General features: G+C 40.1%; 1 protein-coding gene and 1 non-coding gene across 3 annotated transcripts in view; one reads left to right on the top strand and one right to left on the bottom strand.

Moving 5' to 3' along the window:
• Positions 1-61: 61 nt before the first annotated feature.
• The window catches only part of CYFIP1 (cytoplasmic FMR1 interacting protein 1), a 176,340-nt gene continuing 153,670 nt past the window's right edge, over positions 62-22,731 (top strand). The window contains exon 1 of one of the 2 annotated variants that reach the window (XM_020992757.2): positions 62-398. The gene's annotated coding sequence lies outside the window, so the exon portion shown is untranslated. The remainder of the gene's footprint in view (positions 399-22,731) is intronic. The other variant, XM_020992755.2, reaches the window with a different exon arrangement.
• On the bottom strand, positions 6,677-6,783 carry LOC144454615 (U6 spliceosomal RNA). The gene has a single exon (XR_013483131.1). It is a non-coding gene; the product is annotated as a U6 spliceosomal RNA (small nuclear RNA).

Raw genomic sequence — 22,731 nt, forward strand, 5'->3', positions numbered from 1 at the left:
GTGGAGCTGTTTGGGAGGAAGGGGAAGGGATGGGATAGCAGCAGCAGCAGCAGCCGCAGCAGCCGCCGCCGCCGCCGCCGCCAGAGCAGCTGGGGCCGCCCCCTCCACCACCGCCGCTGCAGCAGCAGCAGCAGCAGCAGCAGCAGCAGCAGGAGGAGGAGCAGCCGTCCGGACTGTGTGTGTGGTGTGTGTGTACTTGGGAGGAGGAGGAGGAGGAGGAAGAGAAGGAAGGGTGTTTCCTAGGGCTGTTACCAGCCCGAGTGACTCAAAGCAGGAAATTCCCCCGGACCGGCTAGTCCGAGCTGGGGAGCGCGAGGTCCCGGGAGCCAGCCCCTCCGCCCTGCCTGGGGGGCTAGGGACGCCTTGCAGCTGGGCAGAGGCGCCTCCCCCAACGCCCGGTAAGAAACTTTTCTCTGCTTCTCTCTCTCTGGCTCCCCCGGGGCCCGCACCGTGCGCGGGGCGTGGGAGCTTGGGGAGGAGAAGCGGGGAGTCCTCTCCGCCGTTTTCGCCCTCCCCCACCGGCGTTTGCACCCACCGCTCCACCCCTACCCCCCAATACGTGGCCCCCAGTAGCTGGGTGCGGGCGAGGGGCTTCTCGGCTCGTCCGAGCCAGAGTTAGGGGAGCCCCTTTCCGGGGGGCGCTCCGCGGCACCTACCCCGCGGCCAGTGCCTGCATCCGAGCCCATGCGCGGGGGCTGGGGTAGAGGGCCAGCGGGCTGCGGACCGCGCTGTGCGGGGATGGGATCCTGCCCCGGCCCCCGCCGCCTCCCTTCGTCCTTCCGAGTTGGCTGCAAACCTCGGGGTCCCCTTGGGGAAGAGGAGAGGGCGAACGGAACCTAGCCCTGGGACTTAATTTGGGGAAGGGGTGGCCCATGGATGAAATCTCATCTCAAGAAACCTCACGCCCCAAGCTGTGAGTTGTGTGTGTGTGTGTGTGTGTGTGTGTGTGTGTGTGTGTGTGTAAGTGTGTATGTATGTGTGTAAGAGCCCCACAACTTCCTGGTCCTCTGGAATGTCACTCCTTGAAATCAACTTCAAGAAAAAGATGCAGTGACCAGGAGTGGGGAAACCCCACGCCCCAAGCAGCGTGTGTGTGTGTGTGTGTGTGTGTGTGTGTGTGTGTGTGTGTGTGTGTGTATTTTATAGTCTTACACCTTCCTTGGTTTTCTGGAATACCACTTCTTGAAGTCAACTCCAAGTAAAAGATGCAAGAGGTGACTGGGAGTGGATGTAATTAACCCCCTGGCTTTTACCAGTGGTTTACTCTTCCCCACCGAGCCCTAGTTGACCCTTTGGTGAAAGAGGCCTCCATTTAGGTGCTTAGCACAGTGGCACAGATTTGGGGTTGTTTGGATCGTGTATGGTTCATATCAGTAGTGGCCAGGTTATTATATCAGAACAGGATGTTAAGCAACTCAAAGATCTTTGATGAACTCTATTTTTAAGATGCATAAAATTAACTCTTCTTTATGCCCTATGCTTTCTTTTTCTGTTTCCAAACCATGAAATAGCAATCATCTAATTGTATATAAAAGAGACAGTTATTAGGTGCACATTCACCTAGTATAGTGGTGTAGGGTTGGCCTTTTAAGTTTGAAACTTATGTTTTTTAATGTGGGAACTCCCTTCACATGCTTTTCCTTACAAAGGACAAGAGATCACTTTTAAAATTAGAGAATTTTCAATGGAAGTCAATTATTGAACACCCGTAGCGTGTAGAGCATTGTAGTTAATAATAATAGCTGACTTTTATGTAGTTCTTTAAGGCTTGCAAAACGTTTCATCTCATTTGAAACTCACAGTGGCTCTGGGAAGCAAGTGTTAATATCCTTTTAGTAAACTGAGGCCTAAGAGAGGTTAAGTAATGGAAATTGTAGGTCACTTTCGTAAGCCTGTTAATCTTGCATGAAGATGATAGATCAAGACTTTAAACAACTTTTTTAATGCATTGCTTTTCCCTTGGGAGAGGAGAGAGCTCATTCTAAAGTAAATGGAATTTGCTGGACAGAGAGTGTAAAGCAAGATTTGTCAGGTCTTCCTGTAGATGTGTTTTGTGCCAGTATTATGGAAGTAACAGTCACTTTTCTTTCCTCTCCTGATGGTGAGTTTTAAAAATATGACAAAAATTCCATAATTTATATTTTAAGTATGGTTTTAAGTATATCTAGTATAAAATATTAAGTATATAATATTTTAAATATTTTAAGTATGTAGTTGGAAACGTCACAGATTGTGTGGGTATAGGAAAAGGAATGAAAGACTAATTGAAGAGTTAAGTTTAAGTATCATTTTTAAAGCCAAGAGGAGGATCCGATGGCAATCTTGGGGTTGATGTCTTTACAATGACAGACTGTAGTTGCTTATTAAAGCCTGAATTGTATTATTTGTTGTCTTTGGGCAGCTGAAGCTTTGGTATCTTAATATTTGATACTAATAGACAATTTCAATACTGTATGCCTCAGTATGTCATTTACCATGATTTATGTTCATTTTGGCTTGATGGTGTAAAATGGTAATTAATCACTGATTATGAACTGTGTCTGCAGGGTAGACTTAAAGCAGTGTTTCAACTAGAAAAAATTCCAGTGCATGTTGGTGAATGTGTTGGAACATTTGATCAGTCTTGTCAAGAGTCTGACAACTAAAAAAGGCTATCATTCTTAAAATTATACGTTATCATACCTGTACATGTAAGATGTTAGATTTGCGCTTGCTGTTTTGTTATTCCTGGAGCACCTTTACTTGATATTTCTATTTGAAGAAAATAAATTAACTTGGGGCCTGAAAGAAATGACATTATAAATGGCGTTATAGGCAAATGTAATTTCCTTTTTAAAAAAATTGTAAATATTAGCATTATATTGCTATTGCCAAGTCGACTGGCGCTCACTCCTGTAATTGCATCATTATGGTTAAAATGGGATTATGGCATTGAAGATTTCCTGGGCCAAAAAAATAAGGTTTGTAGGCTTTGTGTTTGTGTGTGTGTTTGTGTTCACTCTCAAGTACAGGCACCTTTAGCACTAGTCCATGAAATTGTCTTGAATAGTTTAATAATTGTATTTTAATATAATTGATTTCCTTTGTAACATATGTTATTTTATGCATTGAAAAACATTATTTTTAGAAGGACATTATTGGTTTCACCAGATAGCAGAAGGGGTCCATAAAACATAAAAAGTTAAGAATCCTGATCTAGTCCATTCCTCTCTTTTTATTAATGAGGCAACTGAGGCCTGGAGGGATGAAATGACTTTCTTAAGGTTATATAATTTTAAATTAAGAATGTTATCTTTTGGGCCAAATTCTTAAATCACTTATGCTTATTCTAATTCTTAATTTGTGAAGATGTTACCATCAGGAGAACATGTGATTTTGATTTTAATTTTTTTTCCTCAGTAACACTAGTGGATTTCCACTGATCCTTCCATACACCCTCAGCCCCTTTTGTGACCTGTTCTGATAGATTCATTTGAGTACTCTCTCTCTCTCTCTCTCTCTCTCTCTCTCTCTCTCTCTCTCTCTCTCTCTCTCAACTGAGCAAAGGATTCAGATATTGAAAAAAATGTAATAGCTTTACAGTTTTATAAATAAGCTACAAATAGGTCCTTTTCCCTTTTCTTTGATCTCTTTGGGATACAGACCTAGTAGTGGTATTGCTGGGTCAAAGGGTATGCACGGCTTTGTAGCCCTTTGGGCATAATTCCAAGTTCTTCTCCAGTATTTATAAATCATATGGAGATAATACAACTGATGGACCTCAGGCAGGGAATGTGACTTACCCAAGGTGATACCCCTAGGTGCTGGTTGGTGGGTTTAGGACTACAACTAAGATCTTTTTCACTCAAAGTTAATTGTGAGTCTCAAATAAGAATGTATTGAGAGAGACACAGAGGCACCTAAATAGTTCAGTGGATAGAGCACTAGGCCTGGAGTCAGGAAGACCTGAGTTCAAATGTAGCTTCAGACACTTATTAGCTGGGTGACCTTAGGCAAATCATTTAACCTCTGTTTTCCTTAGTTCACCAGAGAAGGAAATGGGAAACCGCTCGAGTAATTTTGCCAAGAAAATCCCATGGACAGTATTGGCGTGTTATGGTCGACAGGGTCACAAAGAGTTGGACGTGACTGAACAATAAATTGAGGGTGTGGCATAGTAGACAGAGAGGTGGCCTCAGTTAAGAAAACCTGGATTTAAATTCTGTCTGTGGAATACTGCTGTCTATGTAACCCTGCTAGGACAAGTTACTTCACCTGACAGTGTCTTTGGCATCTCTTGAAGACTCTTAAATTATAAAAAAAAATCACAGGTCCGCATTGGCATAGGGGGTTTCTCAACCAAAACCGTGTATGTATGTTTCTATGTATATATATGTGTGTATGCATGTATATGTGTATGTATGCATATACACATACACACACACACACACACACCCCTATACACATACGTATATAATCTGTGACCTGTAAAATGTTGCAAAAAGTGAAGTGGAGCTATAATGATGACAAAATCATGGTAACACCAATCCTCTGTGGGCTGAGTTTCACATGAAGACAAGGAAGACTACCCAGGCCAGTTCCCTGGCTCTATGAATAGAACTTGATTTTGCTTATTCAATGGAGAAGTACCATCAGTACTTTTACAGTGCTGTGGTATAGATTTGGCAGGCAGCAGGCAGCCTCATTGGCTGTTAGCAGAACTTCAAACACATGCTCATCTCTAAGGCTTACATTAGTCATTAAGGGATCTTGACTTCCCTAAAAGGGTGAACTCCTTGGAGACGTTCCATTCTTTGAGTCCTTTCTGTCACTCAACTTAACAAATTATATCAAGGGTCTATTATATGCTTAGGAAACCTAGACTCTTAAGGGGATACAAAAGAAATTAAAAAGTAGTTCCTGTCTTTAAGGCGCTTATAATCTAGTTAATTATTTATTGATCGACTCACTGGAATATTTGCTTTTGATATAAAGCTAGAAAAGAATTCCACCGATTTCCTTTGTCTAAAAACAAGCAGAATTACTGTAGGAGAAAACTGTTGGAGCGAAGGGGCCACTAGAGCAAGAATGAGATAGTGATAAAAACTAATTGTACACCCCTCCCCCCATCTTCTTTCTCTTCCTTTCTGCCTGTGAACATCCCATCCTTAAAAAAAAAAAATCCTTATTAGATTATTCTATTCCTTCAAACTGTTTTCTTACGAAGCTCTTCCTTTTCACAACCAGACTCCTAGAAAGAAAAAATCTCTTGTCTATGCCTCCACACAATCTCCTCTCACTCACTTTTCAGTCCTCTGCAGTCTGGATTCTGTCCTCATCATCTGAATGAGACTGCTCTTTCCAAAGTTACTAGAGAGCTCTTAATTTCCAGATTTAATATTTTTTTTCCCCCAATCCTAGTCGTCCTTGACTTCTCAGCAGCTTTTAATGCTGTTGACCATCCTCTCCTGGATACTCTTTTTTTTGGGGGTGGGGCAGGGCTGGGTACGATGGGGTTGTGACAATGTTCTCTCTTGGTTTTTCCTCTTAGCTGTTTGGTGGCTCCTCGGTTTCCTTTGCTAGCTCTCATCCCAAAATGTACTCCTTAAATGTGGTTAAATGCCAAGACTGTCCTTGCCACGTCTTCTTTTACCTATTGCCTCTGAGATCGAAGACAAACTCCCCTGTTTGGCAATTAAAGCCCCTTCACAGTCTGCCTCTAGCTTCCCTTTCTAGGCTTCTTATAAACTACTTCCCTTCATACACAGTGCTTTGCCCGAGGTCGTAGAACCAGGTCCATGCCTTTGAGTTGTCTTCACATTGCCTTCACACACTGGTGCTTCCTTCATACACAGCAGTCCATTCCTGGACTTTTGCATAGGCTGTTGCCCCTGTTCCCCCTGCCTTTTAGAATTCCTCTTTTCTTTCAAAGATCGGCTCATCCATGATCTTCTCCATGAAGCCTGTCCCGATACCCTCAGTTGCCAGTGTCCTTCCCCCATCCAAAAAAATTATTTCATATTTCTGGTACGTGCTTATGTGCATTCCTCTGATAGAAGGCAAGTCCCTTGAGGGAAGGGACTATTTAATTTCTGTCTTTGTATTCCTAGGATCTAGAACAGTGAGTGTTGGAAATGTGTGGACACTGAGTGTTGTTGGCTGTGTGACATTAGGCAAATCACTTCATGTATCTGGGTCTTAGTTTCTTCATCTGTAAAATGGGGGAATTGGACTGGATGCTATCCAGGGTCTCTTTTAGCCCTAAATCCTTTGATTCTATCATTTAATAAAATACTTCTCACTTTCCCGATAATCAAGCTAATCTTGGTAGGGAGTGGGAAGGTGGGGAGAAAATTTCCTGATGTGGGGACAAAACTTAGGGTCCAAGAAGACATTATCTTTGAATCCTAAATTAATTAAGTCTTTCCTCCAGCTAAATGGTAAAATTGTTTTCAGATTGGTAGTTGAGAATATCTGGAGGCAGATGTAGGCCATTTTTCCTCTCTGTCACAACAATACCACCACATATCCGTATAATGTTCAGCTTACAAATAATTTAAACTTTTTTTCCATTTGTAATTCTATAAGGTAGGATGGACATGCAGTATTAACTTCCTCATTTTATTTATTTTTGTCAAACATTTATATACAGCGTGCCAGGCACCGTGCTAAGAGCTTTACAGATATCTCATCTGAAAAAAACCTTTGGAATGGTTCACAAAGAACTTGTCATCCTTTTGCAGGGCCATGCTAATCTTCTTTGTCTAGTTCCAGTTTTAGTATACATGCCGCCAGAGCCAGCACTGTCACCTCCATTTTCAAATGAAGAAATGCAAGGGGCTGAGAAATTAGGTAGTTTACCTGAGGTTACAGAATGAGGCCTGTCACTGCCTCTGTCAATGTGTTGGTTTCTTAAACATAATAAAGGTGGAACTTTTGCCTCAGTTAGCTTATTGGCCAGTTGTGGAAATCAGTTTGTGGTTTCCCTGCCCTTTTTGGAAAAATCTTTTGTCCAAATAGTGTCATGTATAGGCAGTGAAATAAATTATTAATTAACACTGTATCTACTGTAGTCTCTACAGAGTCCATTTTTGTCAGGTGTAGACAGTTAAGCTGCATGAGAACAAACTTCATGAGACATCAAGAATGAGTAGCTAGGGATGTCAGGGTACTAATACCATGTTTTTTCACAAACCCCACGAATTCTGGCAAGTCAAGTCAACAAGCGTTTATTAAGTTCCTGTGTCAGGAATTGTGCTAAGTGTTCAAGATTGTTGTTCGTCCTTCTTTCTCAAAGATGACCAATGATATCGTGAGGGTGATGTGTTGACTTGCTCATGAATTGGATTTAAGTGAGGCAAAGCTGCTCAGAGTCATCAGCCTCACTCTCTCCTCCAAAGTCATTGAAGTCCAGTGGTAGGATAAAAGTCAAGATGACTAGACGTGACCTGGGATGTAGTGAACAACCTTGGCCTTTCTGAATTAAGATCTTTCCCAGGACTCAGTTTGTCTGAGGCAAGGCCCATTCAATGAGTAAGGGCTAGGTAAGAATTGAGACAAGGGATGGCCTAATTTACTGTCACAAAAATATCAGTCTGGGAGGGGAAGACCCTCAAAGTTTCTGGTCGGAGCAAAAATAATTGCTATTCACACTTATCTTTTTTTTTCTTTTTTTAAAAAAATTTTTATTTTTTTAAATTTTTTTTTCCATATGCTTTTGAGTTGAAAATTTTTCTCCCTTTTTCTCCCCCCCCTCCCCAAGACGGCGCACAATCTGACATAGGCTTTACATTTACATACCCATTAAACATATTTACACATTAGTGAAGTTGTAAGTAAAAATTAAAACCAATAGGAGGAACCATCAGAAAGATGAAACAAAACTCAACAGAAGATAAAAATAAGTGAGAGCGATTCGACTTCCATAGTTCTTTCTTTGGATGTGGACAGCATTTTCCATCCCGAGGCCTCTGGAGATGTCTTAGATCCTCATAATGCTGAGAAGGGTTCAGTTTAACATTCTTAGTCATTGCATAACGTGGCTGCTATTGTGTACAAAGTCTTCTTGGTTCTGCTCACTTCCCTCAGCATCAGACCATATAAGTCTTTCCAGGATTTCCTGAAGTCAGCCTGTTCATCATTTCTTATAGCACAATAGTATTCCATTACATTCATATACCACAACTTACTCAGTCATTCCCCAATTGATGGGCATCCTCTCAATTTCCAATTCTTTGCCACTACAAAAAGAGCTGCTATGTATATTTTTGTACATATGGGTCCTTTTCCCATTTGTTTGATCCTTTGGGATATAGCCCTAGAAATGCTATTGCTGGATCAAAGGGTATGCACATTTTTGTAGCCCTTTGGGCATAGTTCCAAATTGTTCTCCAAAATGGTTGGATCATTTCACAACTCCACCAACAACGCATTAGCGTTACAATTTTCCCACATCCTCTTCAACATTTATCATTTTCCTGTTTTGTCATGTTGGCCAATCTGATAGGTGTATTCACACTCATCTTAAGCAATCAAACCTGAGCTATGAACCATAGAGGCTTGGATTGGGGGCCGTTATGGGCCACTCAGTGGAAGCCAGAGTGATTTGGATTTAAAGGCTAGTCAGGTAGCTCCATTTGAAACACAATGGGCTTTTTTAAAGCCTGGTTTTTTCATAGCTACATTTCAAGAGATCATAAATGAAAATTGCACAGGACAAAAAGTAAATTGTCTCAGCTTTTTGAAAGAAAAATGATAATACCAAAAAAGTAAAATTTTTAAGAAGTGTTCAGGATACAAGAAAGAGCAGAAGACAGTACCTATTAAGTAAACTTTAATGATTTGTGGGTCTTGCACTACCTTAGAGGAAGGCATTAGATCATCGCAGAAACAACAAATAGCTTGGTATGAGCCATTTGCTTACACATCATCTCAACGCAGTGAACTTCTAAAAAGTCCTCTCTCTTGAGATGTGCAGCATGTCCATATTTTCATTCCCTACCCTAGGTGTAGATGAGTTGTTATTAAACCAAGAGAAGCTGGAAGAATGAGGCTATTATTTTAAGATCTGTTTTCTAATTATGCTCCTAAGAGTCTGACTTCTGTTTAAAACCTTTAAATTCTCTTTGACAATTATACTTCCTCTCATTGATAGACGCATAGAATTTAGAGTTGGAAAGGACCAGAAGGGCTTTGACTAGTTTTGTAAAATTCATTAGTAGCCTGTTAGAGGACAGAGCTCTGAAGAGGCACTGATTGAAAGTTCGTTTGCTAGTTTGAACCCTAACCTAACACATTTTATCATGGTTGTGTCGATAGCTATAGAGACCAAATGGCTGGCCTTGAACTGAAGTGATCAAAATCTTTTTTGGTCTCAAAACCCCTTTACAACTCAGATTTTCCCATCTCCCTTCCCCAAAGAACTTTTGTTTATAGGGATTATATCTATTAATATTTAACCCATTAGAAATTAAAATATCTTAGTATTATTATAGCACTGGCCTTGCATAAAACAAAATGGTAATGGTGAGTGGAATTGTTTCATTCTTTGTACTTTTATCTCCAGCTCCTAACACAATGCCTGACATATAGTAGGGGTCTTAGGCTCAGGTGACATAGCTTCCTGTGGCCCAGGTACAAAAGTATCCTCCCATATGGGAGGATACAGTAATCCCACCTTCTCAGGAATGACAGGTGCAGCCTAAAGGAAGCTGCAGTAAGTAAACTGAGGCTATATCCTTGCTAAGTATTCTTTCAATTTTAGCTGGTACATGGTTTACAAGTGTCTCATTTCATTGCAATTCTGAACCCTAAGACCAGTCTAGGACGCTACCACCTCAGACCTAATGCAGAAATCCCTTCTACCACTTTCCTGGCAGGTGCTCAGGTTGAAATAGGGGTTCACTAATCATTTAAGGTGCAAAATTTGCAACTGATTTTCAGGGTGTCTTCTAATTTATGTGTAAGATAAAATCCAGTCAGTCAATGAGGATAGTTTCATTACTTTTTAAGAAAAATACTAGCTGACCCTGTAGGACAGATATTGTTCCTACCACAATATTCAACTCTCAGGCTTCTATGAATACTTTAGTTAAAAAAAAAATTATTTTGTAAAGTGAAGTTATCACCCCTTTGATTTTTTTTTTTGTTTTGTCAGATAAGAAAGTGAAAAGACATTCAGAGTTTTTTGGGGGATTTTTTTTTTGGTCAAGTTAAGCATTTATTAAGTACTTCTTTGTACTAGACACTGTGCTAAACACTGAGGTTGCAAAGAAAGGCAGAAAACTAGTTCCTGTTCTCACGGAGCTCACGGTGTAATGGGGGAGAGGACCCTGCAGACAAGTAGGTACAAACAAGATATAGACAGGACAGATTTAGGATAATCTCACAGAGCAGGCACTAAGATTCAGGAGGACTGGGATGACCTTCTTTGTAGAAGGTGGGTGAAAACTGAGGGAAGCCAGGAGGCAGACATGAGAAAGGGCAGAGTGCTAGGCATGGGGACAGCCAGTGAAAGCATTAGGAGTTAGGAGATGGTGTGTCTAGGCCAGTATCACCTGATCACGTAGCATATGAAGGGGAGAAAGGTGTAAGAAGACTGGAAAGGTAGGGGGGTACCAATTACGAAGGGCTTTAAAAGCCAAACAGAGGACTTTCTATTTGATCCTGGAACCACTAGAGTTTTCTGAATGGGGTTGGAGGTAGGGATGGCATAGTCGGACTTGTGCTTTAAGAAGATCTATTTAATAACTCTGAATGGAGGATGGACTGGAATGGGGAGAGACTTCAGGTAAGGAGACCAACCGGAAAGCTGTTATAGTAACCTAGGCGTGAGGCGATGGTTTGTACCAGAGCGTCAGAGTGTCTGAGGAGAAGGGGGAGAAGATGAGCTACGTTACCAAGGGCAAACTACAGAACTTGATAATTGATTGGATATGGGGATCTTGAATATTTTTCTTCTATTTTTGAAGATTTGGCTTTTGACTGGTCAAAAGATGTGGAGAATTTAAAATTTTGGAAAGGAACTTGGAGTGGTAAGTGACTATAGGCATACTTGTTGGTTTCAACTTCAGTGATTGTAGATTCACGTGAGACGTTTATTGGGGCCTTCTCTTCTAGGGGCATTGGAGTTATGGCCTGCTGCTATCATCCCAAAACCCAGAGTGCTCTCTCTTTGCAGCAATGTCTCAGGGATAGCCTTCCCCTGAAGACATACATAGCTCAGCTATCATCTTCCTCACTCTCCCGATTATTAGGGTTTTCCTAAGTTTACCCAAATTATTTTGCTATATGTTTTCTACTTTCTCCTCGTGTGTATTTGTTGTTTCCCTCTCCAAAGAACATAAGCTCCTTCACGATAGCAATGGTTTGATTTTTGTCTTTTCATCCACAGTGTCCGACATACAGTAATTAAGCATTTAAATGCTATCTGAATTGCATTTTGAATTGTGTACATCTTACATCCCGCATTAGAATATAAGCTTCTCAAAGGTAGTAAGGTTTTTTTCCCCTTCTGTTTTATCTCCTGAACCTACAGCCATGCACATAGTAGGCATTTAGCAAATACTTGGTGAATTGAGTTAAATTTATCTCCCTAGTTTATTCAGACTGTTGAAATTCATCATGGAATTTGACCATCTTCCAATTTTATTAGACTTTTCCTGACTGCTTCAAGCAATTTGAAGTGATCACTTATTCATTATCCTTCTGCATGTTCTGTAATTTTTTTTTAAGATTGTAGGAATCAACCATGTGCCAAAATTGCATGTAATTAAAGATGGAAGTTTGAAACATTTTTATAAATAGAAGGCAATTTTTTTGCAGTACAGTCTGAAAAATACCGAGTTAGAATATCTTAAAACTGTCAACTCTGAGAGGCAGATTGGGCCTAGAAAATTCGTATTAGAGCAAATGATAAAAGCAGGAAAAGGCTTTTCCAGGACAGTTTGGCTTTCACAAACAGAACTCCCATTGTAGGGATGGTGTGTCTGTAAAGCTGTCTCTTCACATGACTACAAAAATATTTGGGACAGAAAGATCTTGAGTGTAATCCTGGGTTACTGAAGGAGTTGGTCTGTGTGTTAATGCACTTGGTTGTTCAGAATTATAGGGAGGTTTTAAATAATTTTGCATTGGTGATTTTCATGTGTAGTACATCTTTAAACTTTTCAAAGTAAGGATTTGGTGCGGAAGTTTCTGTTAAAACCCTGTTTAACACTTTAACACACTGTTCTTTTTCTCCTTCCCATAAAATTGACAAGAGTGCTCTATTTCTTGTAATTTCTTTCCTTCATATCAGTCTTTCTTGGTAGCCTTGTATAATTTATTTCTTCAGAGGAATGTTCATTTCATCTCTGTGATTTCTTCTTTTGATTTCTGCCTTCCACCAATCCAGAGATAAACCCCTCTGTGCAGACACTCTCCAAGAGTAATCAAAAAGTAATCCCTGATTAAAAATTCTTGCCGTACCTCTGTCTGACCACAGCTTATCATTCCATCTCTCCTAAATCAAGTCAGTTTAACTCAACCAGCAGTAATGAGATACTTAGTCTGTGCCAGGTGGTGTGCCAATCACCGGAGATACAAAGAAAAGACAGAACACAGTCCTTGTTCTCAGGGAGCTCACAGTCTGATATGGGGAGATGACATGTAAAGAATTATGTACAAACGAGATATAGATAGAATAAACTGGAGATAATCTTGGGAGGTATTAGCATTAAACCCATTCTTTCATCTCTTCGAGATCTCTGGTCCTTCTGCCTTTCACTTATTTCTTAGGTCATTATCTCTGCCCTGACTTTACTTCCCTCACGGTAGTCTTGACATTGTAATTAGCTGGTTCAGTCCTACACTGTCTTCTACTCTCAAGTGCCTTGCACCCTTGCTGTATCTGTCAGTGCTAAGCCTCATCCTTGTATTACCCCAACGTGCCTCTGCAGCTCTTACTCACAGGCTGCTGGACTGAGTTGGGAGGAAATTATACAACCATGCTGACTGGGTACATTATAAATTAATGTTATTCAACTTCACCAGGTCCCCCTTTGTATCGTCTTGTCTTTTTTTTCTTCCCATATTGATTCCCTGTCTCACTTCCCACAAAAGTTTTTTTTCCCCAAATCTCCTCTTAAGCCCTCTTTATTGAGAAAAATTGAGGCTATTTGATTTGAGCTACCCCTTCCATTCTCATCATCTTAAAACCCCTTGACATCATCTCCTATTTTACTAGTCTCTAACAGTGAGATGGCTCTTTTCCTTGCTAAGACCTAACCCTCTACATGTGACCATGATCCTCCCTCTCCTTCCAACTTCTCTAGCAGATTGCAACCTTGGTCATCTCTTTTCTCAAATCTTCACCCATCTCACCATCAAGTGGTTCCTTCTTTATGGACTTGAAACATCTCCAAATCTCCTGCATTCTTAAACCTTCACTGAACATTACCATCCTCTCAAGCTGTTGTCCTGTATCTCTCCTCCCTTTTTCAACCATACTCCTTGAAAATAGTGTCTAAATTTGCTGCCTCCACTTTTCTCTCACTTATGGCTCTACCCTTTACAGTCTGGTTTCTGACCTCATCATTCAATTAAAATTATTCTCTCTGAAGTTACCAAGGATTTCTCAAATTGTCAGTTCTAATAGACCTCATCTTTCTTGACTTCTTGATCTCTCTCTCTCTCTTTTTTTGTGACACTCTCTACTGTTTCCCCTGTTGATTTGAACAGCTTTTTTTTTTTTGTCTCTTTTGCTGGTTCACCATCCAGATCACAGATTCTAACTCTCTGTTTTTCCCCAAGACACAATCCCAGGCCCCTTACCCTTCTCTTTCTATACTCTCTCACTTGGTAATTTCATTAGTTCCCATTATCATCTCTTTGCATGAGACTGGCAGATCTACTTATCTAGGCCTTAGCTTCTCCTTTAAATTCCAATTGCATATCACCAATTGATTCTTAGATAATTTCAAACTGGATGTCATGTTATTTCTAACTGTACATACGCAAAACAGAATTCATTATCATTCCCCTCTAAACTCACTTCTCTTCCACGTTACTATTGAAGGTGACATCATTTGTCCAACATTACCCATAACTCACTCTTCCCTTACCCCACCGTTTCCAAATCTTGACATTTCTATGTCCACAGCATCTCTCTCATATTTCCCCCACTTCCTTCTCGCACTGCCCCTGCTTTTAGGCCTTCTTCACTTCTAATCTAGATTATTGCAATAGCCTCTTTATTCGTCTCCTTACCTCAGGTCTTTCCTCATTCCAAATCATTCCCTACACTGTGGTCAATGATTTTCCTGAAGAACAGATCTCCACAAACTCCAGTGGGCCCCTGTGAGATAGCTCAGTGTCACAGTGAATGGAGTGTTGGTCTTAAGCCCAGGAATACTTGAGTTTAAATCTGGCCTCTGACACCAGCTCAGTGACCCTGGGTAAGTTACTTAACATCTCTTTGCCTCAGTTTCTTCAGTGGAATGGGCGTGATAACACCTATCTCCCAGTGTTGTTGTGAAGATTGAATGAGATAAAAAATATGTAAAGTGCTTTGCAAACCTTAAAGCACTGTATAGATACTAGCTACTACTATTATTATTGCTTATAGACTCAAATATGTTGTGGTTTGTTGTTCAGTTGTTTTTCAGGTGTGTCCGACTCTATGTGAGTCGGACCCACTTGAGGTTTTCTTGGCAAAGATACTGGAGTACTTTGCCGTATCTTTCTCTGGCATTCTGCAGAGGAGGAGAATGAGGCAAAGGGAGTTAAGTGACTTGCCCAGGACCACAATAGCTGGTATGGGTCCGAGGCCAGATTTGAACTCAGGAAGAGGAGTCTTCCTGACTCCAGGTCCAGCACTCTATACAGTGTGCCACCTAGGTGCCCTTGAATCAAATATAAGCACCTCCTTTCAGCTGTTGCTCTTCGCAACTTGGCCCCAGCCCATCTTTCCAGATTTCTTATACGTTACACTTCCTCCTGCACCAAGCAATCCAGCCACACTGACCTCCCTTTTATTTCTTATACATAACACTCCATCCCCCATCACCTTGCCTTTCTACTGACTGTCCCACATGCCTGGAATGTACTCCCTCCTCACCTTCAGCTGGTAGAAACCCTTTTTCCCTCTAAGACTTAACTCAAATACCACCTTCTACTTGAAGTCTTTACTGATTTCCCTCCCCGCAACTGCTAATGACCCCCTCTCAAACTATTTTTCAACTACTTTGTATTTATTTTTCTTAATTTAGCGTGCATATATAACACACATTAAATTAAGATAAATAAAAGGGGTGTGTGTGTATGTATGTATGTATATATATGTGCATGCATGTGCATGCACACATGTTTGTCCCTTTGTCTGCTCATTGTAATATAAACACCTTGCTGATGGAGTTTCATTCATTGTGTTTGTATCTTCAGGACTTAGCCAAATTCCTGGTATGTAGTAGACATGTAATAAATGCTTATTGGTTGATTGAATTACTGTGGTCAAAAATGATCCGATAGCCAATCTTTCTGGGAATGAGCCACACCAAATTTAGCAAGACTGGTCCTCAGACGAGAGATATACCAACAGTGTCCAGGCTGGAGGGCTTGAAGCCTTTTCACGTTGGTAAGCCCGGCCAGAGCTTGTGCTTGGCTTCCACAGCCTTTGAGAACCTGGCAGCATCACCCTGCTGTGATGAAACACAGGGGAAGGACTTCAGTGAAAGTAGCATTGCATCCCTTAATGCCCATCACAATGGAGAGAGATGGTGTTTGATGTCAAATCTGAAAAATACTGAAAAATTCCGGAATTGATTGACTTAGATTTGAGTTGTCCATGTCCCCAAACCATGACACACAATTTGGCAGAATAAAAGAAGCTTGCTTTTGTTTTTTGTTTTGTTTTGTTTTTAACATCTGGTCTTGAATGGGGTTCTGTTTGTGAGAAGCAAGGTTTGGAGTATCCCTAGCTAATCTCCATGAACAATGCTTCAGTGGATGCAGAATTTATTTACTAGTGAAGTGTGCTTAGCTAAAGTTATTGTCAGTCAGCTCACTGGTCTTTTTTGTTTGTTTTAATATTATCACGGGCAGCTAGGTGGTGCATTGGATAGAGCATTGAACCTGGAGTCAGGAAGACTCATCTTCATGAGTTCAAATTTGACCTCAGATGCTAACTGTATGACCCTGGGCAAGTCACTTCACTGTGTTTGCCTTAGTTTCCTTATTTGTAAAATGAACCGGAGAAGGAAATGACAAACCACTCCAGTGTCTTTGCCAAGAAAACCCCAAATGGGGTCACAGAGAGTTATATATGACTGAAAATAACTGAGCAACAATAGATAGAGAGCTGAAAGGGACCTCAGAGGCCATCTAGTGCATCCTTCTCATTGTGCAGATGAGGAAACTGAAGACAGAGGAGGTGAAGTGACTTTCCCAGGGTCACATTTTTTCCGTGTTAAAAATTGATGCCTTCTTCTGTGTTTTTTTTTTTAACATCACAGTTATTTCCTACTGAGCCCTCATTTGTAACAAGGGAAAACAGCTAAATAAAAAAGACAAAACAACCAAACTTCTCAGGACCTTCGCTCACCACCTCCTCGTGGTGTGGAGATGTCATTCTCGGTTCCTCATTCTCTCTTACCTCCTCCAATGTACAGTTAGTTGTCAAGGCCTGTTTTCCTACCTTCATCTTTCATATTCACCCTTTTCTGACACGTAGATCTTCCTGACTCCAGGCCTAGCCCTTCCTCTATACTACCACCACCAAGTTCCAAGTAACCAAAGCCTCCCAAGTGAATAGCATGCTTACTTGTTTCTTAACACATATGATTAGGGTGTATCCTCAAGCCCAAGGTTTTATAATTAGTGATGTCATCTGGAATTTCAGGAATGACTGCATTACATACACGCTTTCTCTGTTGCTCTCTTGAGCTTATTCATTCATTCAGCAAATATTTGAGTGCCTTACCACATGTTTTGGATTTTGGGAGGAGAGGAAGAGAAAAATCAATGACATGGTCACTCCCCTGAAGAAAATTACAATCTAATAGTGGTGGTAGGACATGTACAAAGATAGGTATTTGATAAATGGCAGAGAAGTATTAAGAATTTAAATTTCAAAAAGATCACGTTGGTTTATGGTAATAAAAGAAGCCTTAATTGAGAAGATGGCATTTGATCAAGGCCTTCAAGGATAGGTTGGATAGTTATAGGTAATGTGGACAGGTAACCCATATTTTAGGAAATAGGATAGTTGAAGGAGAAGAAGTAGGAACATGCACGTAAGGTGTTTTAGGGTTGGTGAGTAGAGCTGTTCGCTTGGAGAGTCCAAACGTGGAGTATGTTTGAAATAAATCAATCAAGCAAGTATTTGTAAAGTGCCTGTTATATGTCAAGATACTATTGGGTGTGATAGTGATACAAATTCAATTAATGAAATAATCCGTATTCCTAAGGAGTTTACATTCTTGGGGAAAGGGAACAATAAAGATGCCTATGCATATGTCCTGAATAAATATAATAGTTAAATATAAGATAGTTTGATAGAAAGAACACCAGCACTTGAGAGGATCAGCAAAGGTAATGTCCAATGGGATGGGAAAGACAGGTTGGAGCTAGAAACTTCATGGAGGATTTGATATTTGTCTTTTTAGTTAGTCTGAGAGGAGTGATATGGTCAAATCTGTGCTTGGAGAAAAGGACATTGGCAGCAGTGTGGCAAATGGACTAAAAGAAGAGACCTGAAGTAGATTATTGTAAGAACTCAGGTACCATGGGGTCAGGCTGAGGTCAGATTGTATAGAGCCTTAAATTCAAAGTTAATGGGTTTGCATTTCCCCCTGATCCAAAACTATTCCATGGCTTCTGCTTGCCAGTGGGATAGTGACAAGATCAAAGTTTAAGGTGGTTTTTTTCTTTGGTTTTTTCGTGAGGCAGTTGGGGTTAAGTGACTTGCCCAGAGTCACACAGCTAGTGAGTGTTATATGTCTGAGGCCAGATTTGAACTCAGGTCCTCTTGACTGCAGGGCTGGTTCTCTATCCACTGTACCACCTCCCTGCCCCTCAAGGTGTTTTATAATACTATTCTGATGGATTGGAGTGAGGAGAAGACTGTAGGGAAGCCAGGGAGACCAGTTAGGATTATTTGGAGAAAATCCTGATGCCAGAGACCTGAAGTAGGAGGAGCCAGTGAGAATGGGAAAATAGATGGAAAAGAACATGTAGGAGAGGTTATAGGAGGAATTGACTGGAGGTAGAGAAGGAATGTAAATTAGGGGAGCTGTTGTATGACTTGAAGGTTTTGACCCTTAGAGAACAGTGACATTTTCTCTGGCTGTCCTGTTTTCTTGGCCTGCTCACTTTCCTCCTCTCCACCTCCTGACGTCTCTGAATTTGTCTGAGTCCCAGCTAAATTCTCACTTTCTAAAAGCTTTTCTCAATTCTGTTTCATGCTAGTGCCTTCCCTCTGTTGATTATCTCCAATTTTTTTTTATTGATTATAGCAACCTCTATATAGGGATGGCGCTTTGTCTTGCAATCTGTTAGGGAAGGTGTAGCCACTCTGATGGGGAGACATAGATCATTGAATTATTAAAGTATCAGACTCCCCCCCCAAAAAAAAAGAGCAAACAAATATGATTTCTCAAATAGAAATGGATCCTGGATGGCACATACTGACTTAGAAAACCACTACTCCTGACTGGTATTGAGTTAGTAGGCACTTAAAACCCCTAGTCTTTTTCACATTTACATAATTTTAAAAAAATCTTAAAGTATAGGACTTTACATTTTTATTAAATTTCTTCTTAATTAGATTTAACTCTCTATTCTAACCAGTCATACTCTTGTTTGGATCCAGATTTTGTCATCCCGAAATGCTAAAGAGCTACACAGATACCAATATTATCATTATGTGGCACCCTGCTCCAGTTAGAGATGTCAGCCTCACTCAGATTAAAATGTAATGGGGAAATGTTTAATAAAATAAAGATACAATAAAACATAGAAAATGTCTGTTTGTAACTTTCTAAGTAAATATGTGGCAGGGGGGATTTGTTTGTATTTGAGTTTGGCACCTCTGATTTAATGGATAGAGAGCCAGCTTCTTAAGTCAGGAAGCCTGCTTTGGACACAGACTGCGAGGGGGGCCTTGACCAAATCCCTTTATCTCTGTCCATGTCTTGATTTTATAATACAAATTGCAGACCTCCCTCCTTTCTTTGCAGAGTTGGGGGATTGTGGAACACTGCACATAATGTTGGTCTTGGTTTATGGACTGATTCGTTTTGGTGAACTGTCTTTTTTTCCTTCTGTTTGTCATGAGGCCACTCAGGGAGGTGGAAGTAGATGATATGAAAGTAATATAAAAATATAGCAATACATTTTTTTAAAAAAAGATTATAAGGTAGAGTTATTGTTGAATTGTTTCAGTCATGTCCAACTCTCCGTGACCCCATTTGGGGTTTTCTTGGCAGAGATAGTGCAGTGGTTTGCCATCTCCTTCTCCAGCTCATTTTACAGATGAGGAAACTGAGGCAAACAGGGTGAAGTGACTTGCCCAGGGTCACATAGCTAATAAGTGTGTGAGATCACATTTGGATTCAGGTCCTTCTGACCCCAGGGCCAGTGTTCTGTTTACTGTGCCGCCTAGCTTCCTCTTTAAGTTACAGAATAGATGCGAATTTACATTGGTAGAAGGAGTTAGATTTTGAAATGGAAGGTTCCTTAGAGGCCATTTAATCCAACTCACTTAGGAAATTTAGGTCCAAATAACACTGGTAACAACTGGCCAAACCAGGGTTTGAACCCGGATTACAGCTCTGAAACTGTTGATTTTTCCCCTTTTCGAGGGATAGCCTTGATCACCAAAATTATACAACATTGTTTTGTTTTCTTGTTTTTTCTATATATCTTGTTGTAATTTATTGTTTTTCTGGCTCTATGTACTTCACTCCTTATCATTTTGATATACAGTAAGTCTTCCTATGCTCTGAATTCTATGTATATTGTTTCTTAGGACATACTCTGTTACATTCACACACCACAAATATGGTTAGCTGTTCTCTACTCAATGTTTCTGTTTCTTTGCTACCACAAAAAGTACTGCTATACATATTTTGGTATTAATGAGAAATTTTTGTTATTGTCCCCCTTGGGGTACATGAGTAGCAGTGAGATCTCTGGGTTGTAGACACTGTAGTCACTTTCTTAACATAATTCTAAATTGCTTTCCAGAAGGCACAGTGCCATAAGCAGGTCATTCATGTGCCCCGCCTTTCTTTCCCTTTTCCTTTCCTACTTGTCCAGGGACAAACAGCTAGTAAGTGTCAAGTGTCCAGATCACATTTGAGCTCAGGTCCTGCTGACCCCAGGGCTGGTGCTCTATCCATTGCGCCCCTAGCTGCTTCAAGTGTGCCCGTATTTCCAAAGCATTTCACTTCTGCAACACAGTAAACATTTTGATGCTCCCCACAATAAATGGTGGGTTTAGGGCTCTTCAGAGCAGCATTTATGTAGCAAAACCACAGAAAAGAAGCACTCTCTACAGGTAGAAACATGACAAGTGCAAATAATAACACCACGGACCAACAAGAAATTAATCCTTTACTTCCTATACTCTGTTCAACCTGTGATTTTGAAGATAGGGTAATGTACAGCCTGTATTTATTTGCTTAGTTTATTTTGGTTGAGAAGTAATTCCGTATACCAGTGAAAATCATGAATTTGGTCCAAAAGTTATTACCATCCATTATGCAACAGGTTAACTATGCTTCTACCCCAACTACCTTTATCTTTCAGCTTTGTAAACTCTGCCCCTCACACTTTATTATTTTTTAAAATTATTTTTATTTATTTCATTAAATATTTCCCAGTTACAAGTTCAAAAAAATTTAACTATCATTTTTTTAAACTTTTGAGTTCCAAATTCTCTCCCTCCCTTTCACCCCTCCCCCCTCCTTGAGAAAAGCAAACCCTGATTTTGATTATACATGTGACATCATGCAAAATACATTTCCATATTAGCCAGGTTGCAAAAGAAAACAAAATAATAAAAAATAGAGAAAGTAAAAAAAAAAGTATGCTTCAGTCTGCATTCAGAGTTCATCAGTTTTCTCTTTAGAGGTGGATAGCATTTTCTCATCATGAGTCCTTTGGATTTGTCTTGGATCATTGTCTTGATCAGAGTATCTAAGTCTTTCACAGTTGATCATCTTTACAGTATTGCTGTTAGTGTGTACTATATTCTCCTTGTTCTGCTCAGTTCACTCGGCATCGGTTCATGTAAATCTTTCCAGGTTTTTCTAAAGTCTGCCTGCATGTCATTTCTTATAGCGCAATAGTATTCCATCACAATCATATGCCACAACTTGTTCAGCCATTCCCCAATTGATGGGCATCCCCTCAACTTCCAAGTCTTGGCCACCACAAAAAGAGCTGCTATAAATATTTTTGTACAACTAGATCCTTTTCCCTTTTCTTTGATCTCTTTGGGATGCAGAACTAGTAAAGGTGTTGCTGGATTAAAGGGTATGCACAGTTTTATAGCCCTTTGGGGCACAGTTCCAAATTGTTCTCCGAATTGTTGGACCAGTTCAAAACTCCAGCAGTGCGTTAGTGTCCCAGTTTTTCCACATCCCCACCGGCATTTGTCATTTTCCTTTTCTGTCATATTAGCTAATCTGATAGGTGTGAAGTGGTACTTCAGAGTTGTTTTGATTTGCATTTCTCTAATCAGTAGTGATTTAGAGCATTTTTTTATGTGACTATTGATGGCCTTGATTTCTTCTCTTGAAAAACTGCCTGTTCATATCCTTTGACCATTTATCAGCTGGAGGATGGCTCTAAATTTTATAAATTTGGTTCAGTTCTCTATATATTTGAGAAATGAGACCTTTATCAGAGAAACACTGTAAAATTTTTAGCCAGTTTTCTGTTTTCCTTCTAATTTTGGCTGCATTAGTTTGTGCAAAAGCTTTTTAATTCCATGTAATCAAAATTACTTTGCAATCTCCTCTCTCTCTTATTTAGTCATAGACTCTTTCGTTATCCATAGATCTGACGGATCTTGATTATCATGCTGTCTTTGTTTTTAGCCACACTTTAATTAAGTGTTGAGGCGCTTGATTGGACACCTCCCTGAAAATTGACATTGGTACCACTCTTTGGTTCAGTTAATTATAAATCCACCTTGTTGTTCAGTTGTTTCAGTCTGGTCCAATTCTTCATGAGCCTATTTGGGGTTTTATTGGCAGAACTACTGAAGTGGTTTGCTATTTCCTTCTCTAGCTCATTTTACAGCTGAGGAAACTGAGGCAAACAGGGTTAAGTGACTTGCCCAGGGTCACACAGCTAGTAAGTGTCTGAGGCCAGATTTGAAGTCAGGGCTTTCTACTACATATACTACATCCACTGCACTACATAGCTGCTCAGATGTATTTTAGTCTGCAGTATTCCCCTGATTTACCAGACTATTTATCTTGTTTTGAAAAAGAAAAAGAAAATGTAAAAGTTATGAAGCTAGCGTGAACTGTTCTTGATGAATCCTTCTGGCTGGTAGTGCTAAACACTTCCGTTAAGTGCTCACAAAGTATTTTTGTGTTTTATTAGTGGATTTTGACAGGAATTGGAGCTAAATTCATTAGTCTTCAATTTAAATAATCTTTTAAAAATAATTAAATTTAAAAATTAAATTTTGAATAATTAAAATAAAATTTATTCAAAAATTTTAAATCAGAAACTTCAAATTTAAAGTGAATAGAGTAA

This window comes from Phascolarctos cinereus, unplaced genomic scaffold (genome assembly GCF_003287225.1).
Source record: "Phascolarctos cinereus isolate Bilbo 61053 unplaced genomic scaffold, phaCin_HiC Scaffold_726;HRSCAF=1367, whole genome shotgun sequence".
In the NCBI taxonomy this organism is placed as follows: domain Eukaryota; kingdom Metazoa; phylum Chordata; class Mammalia; order Diprotodontia; family Phascolarctidae; genus Phascolarctos; species Phascolarctos cinereus.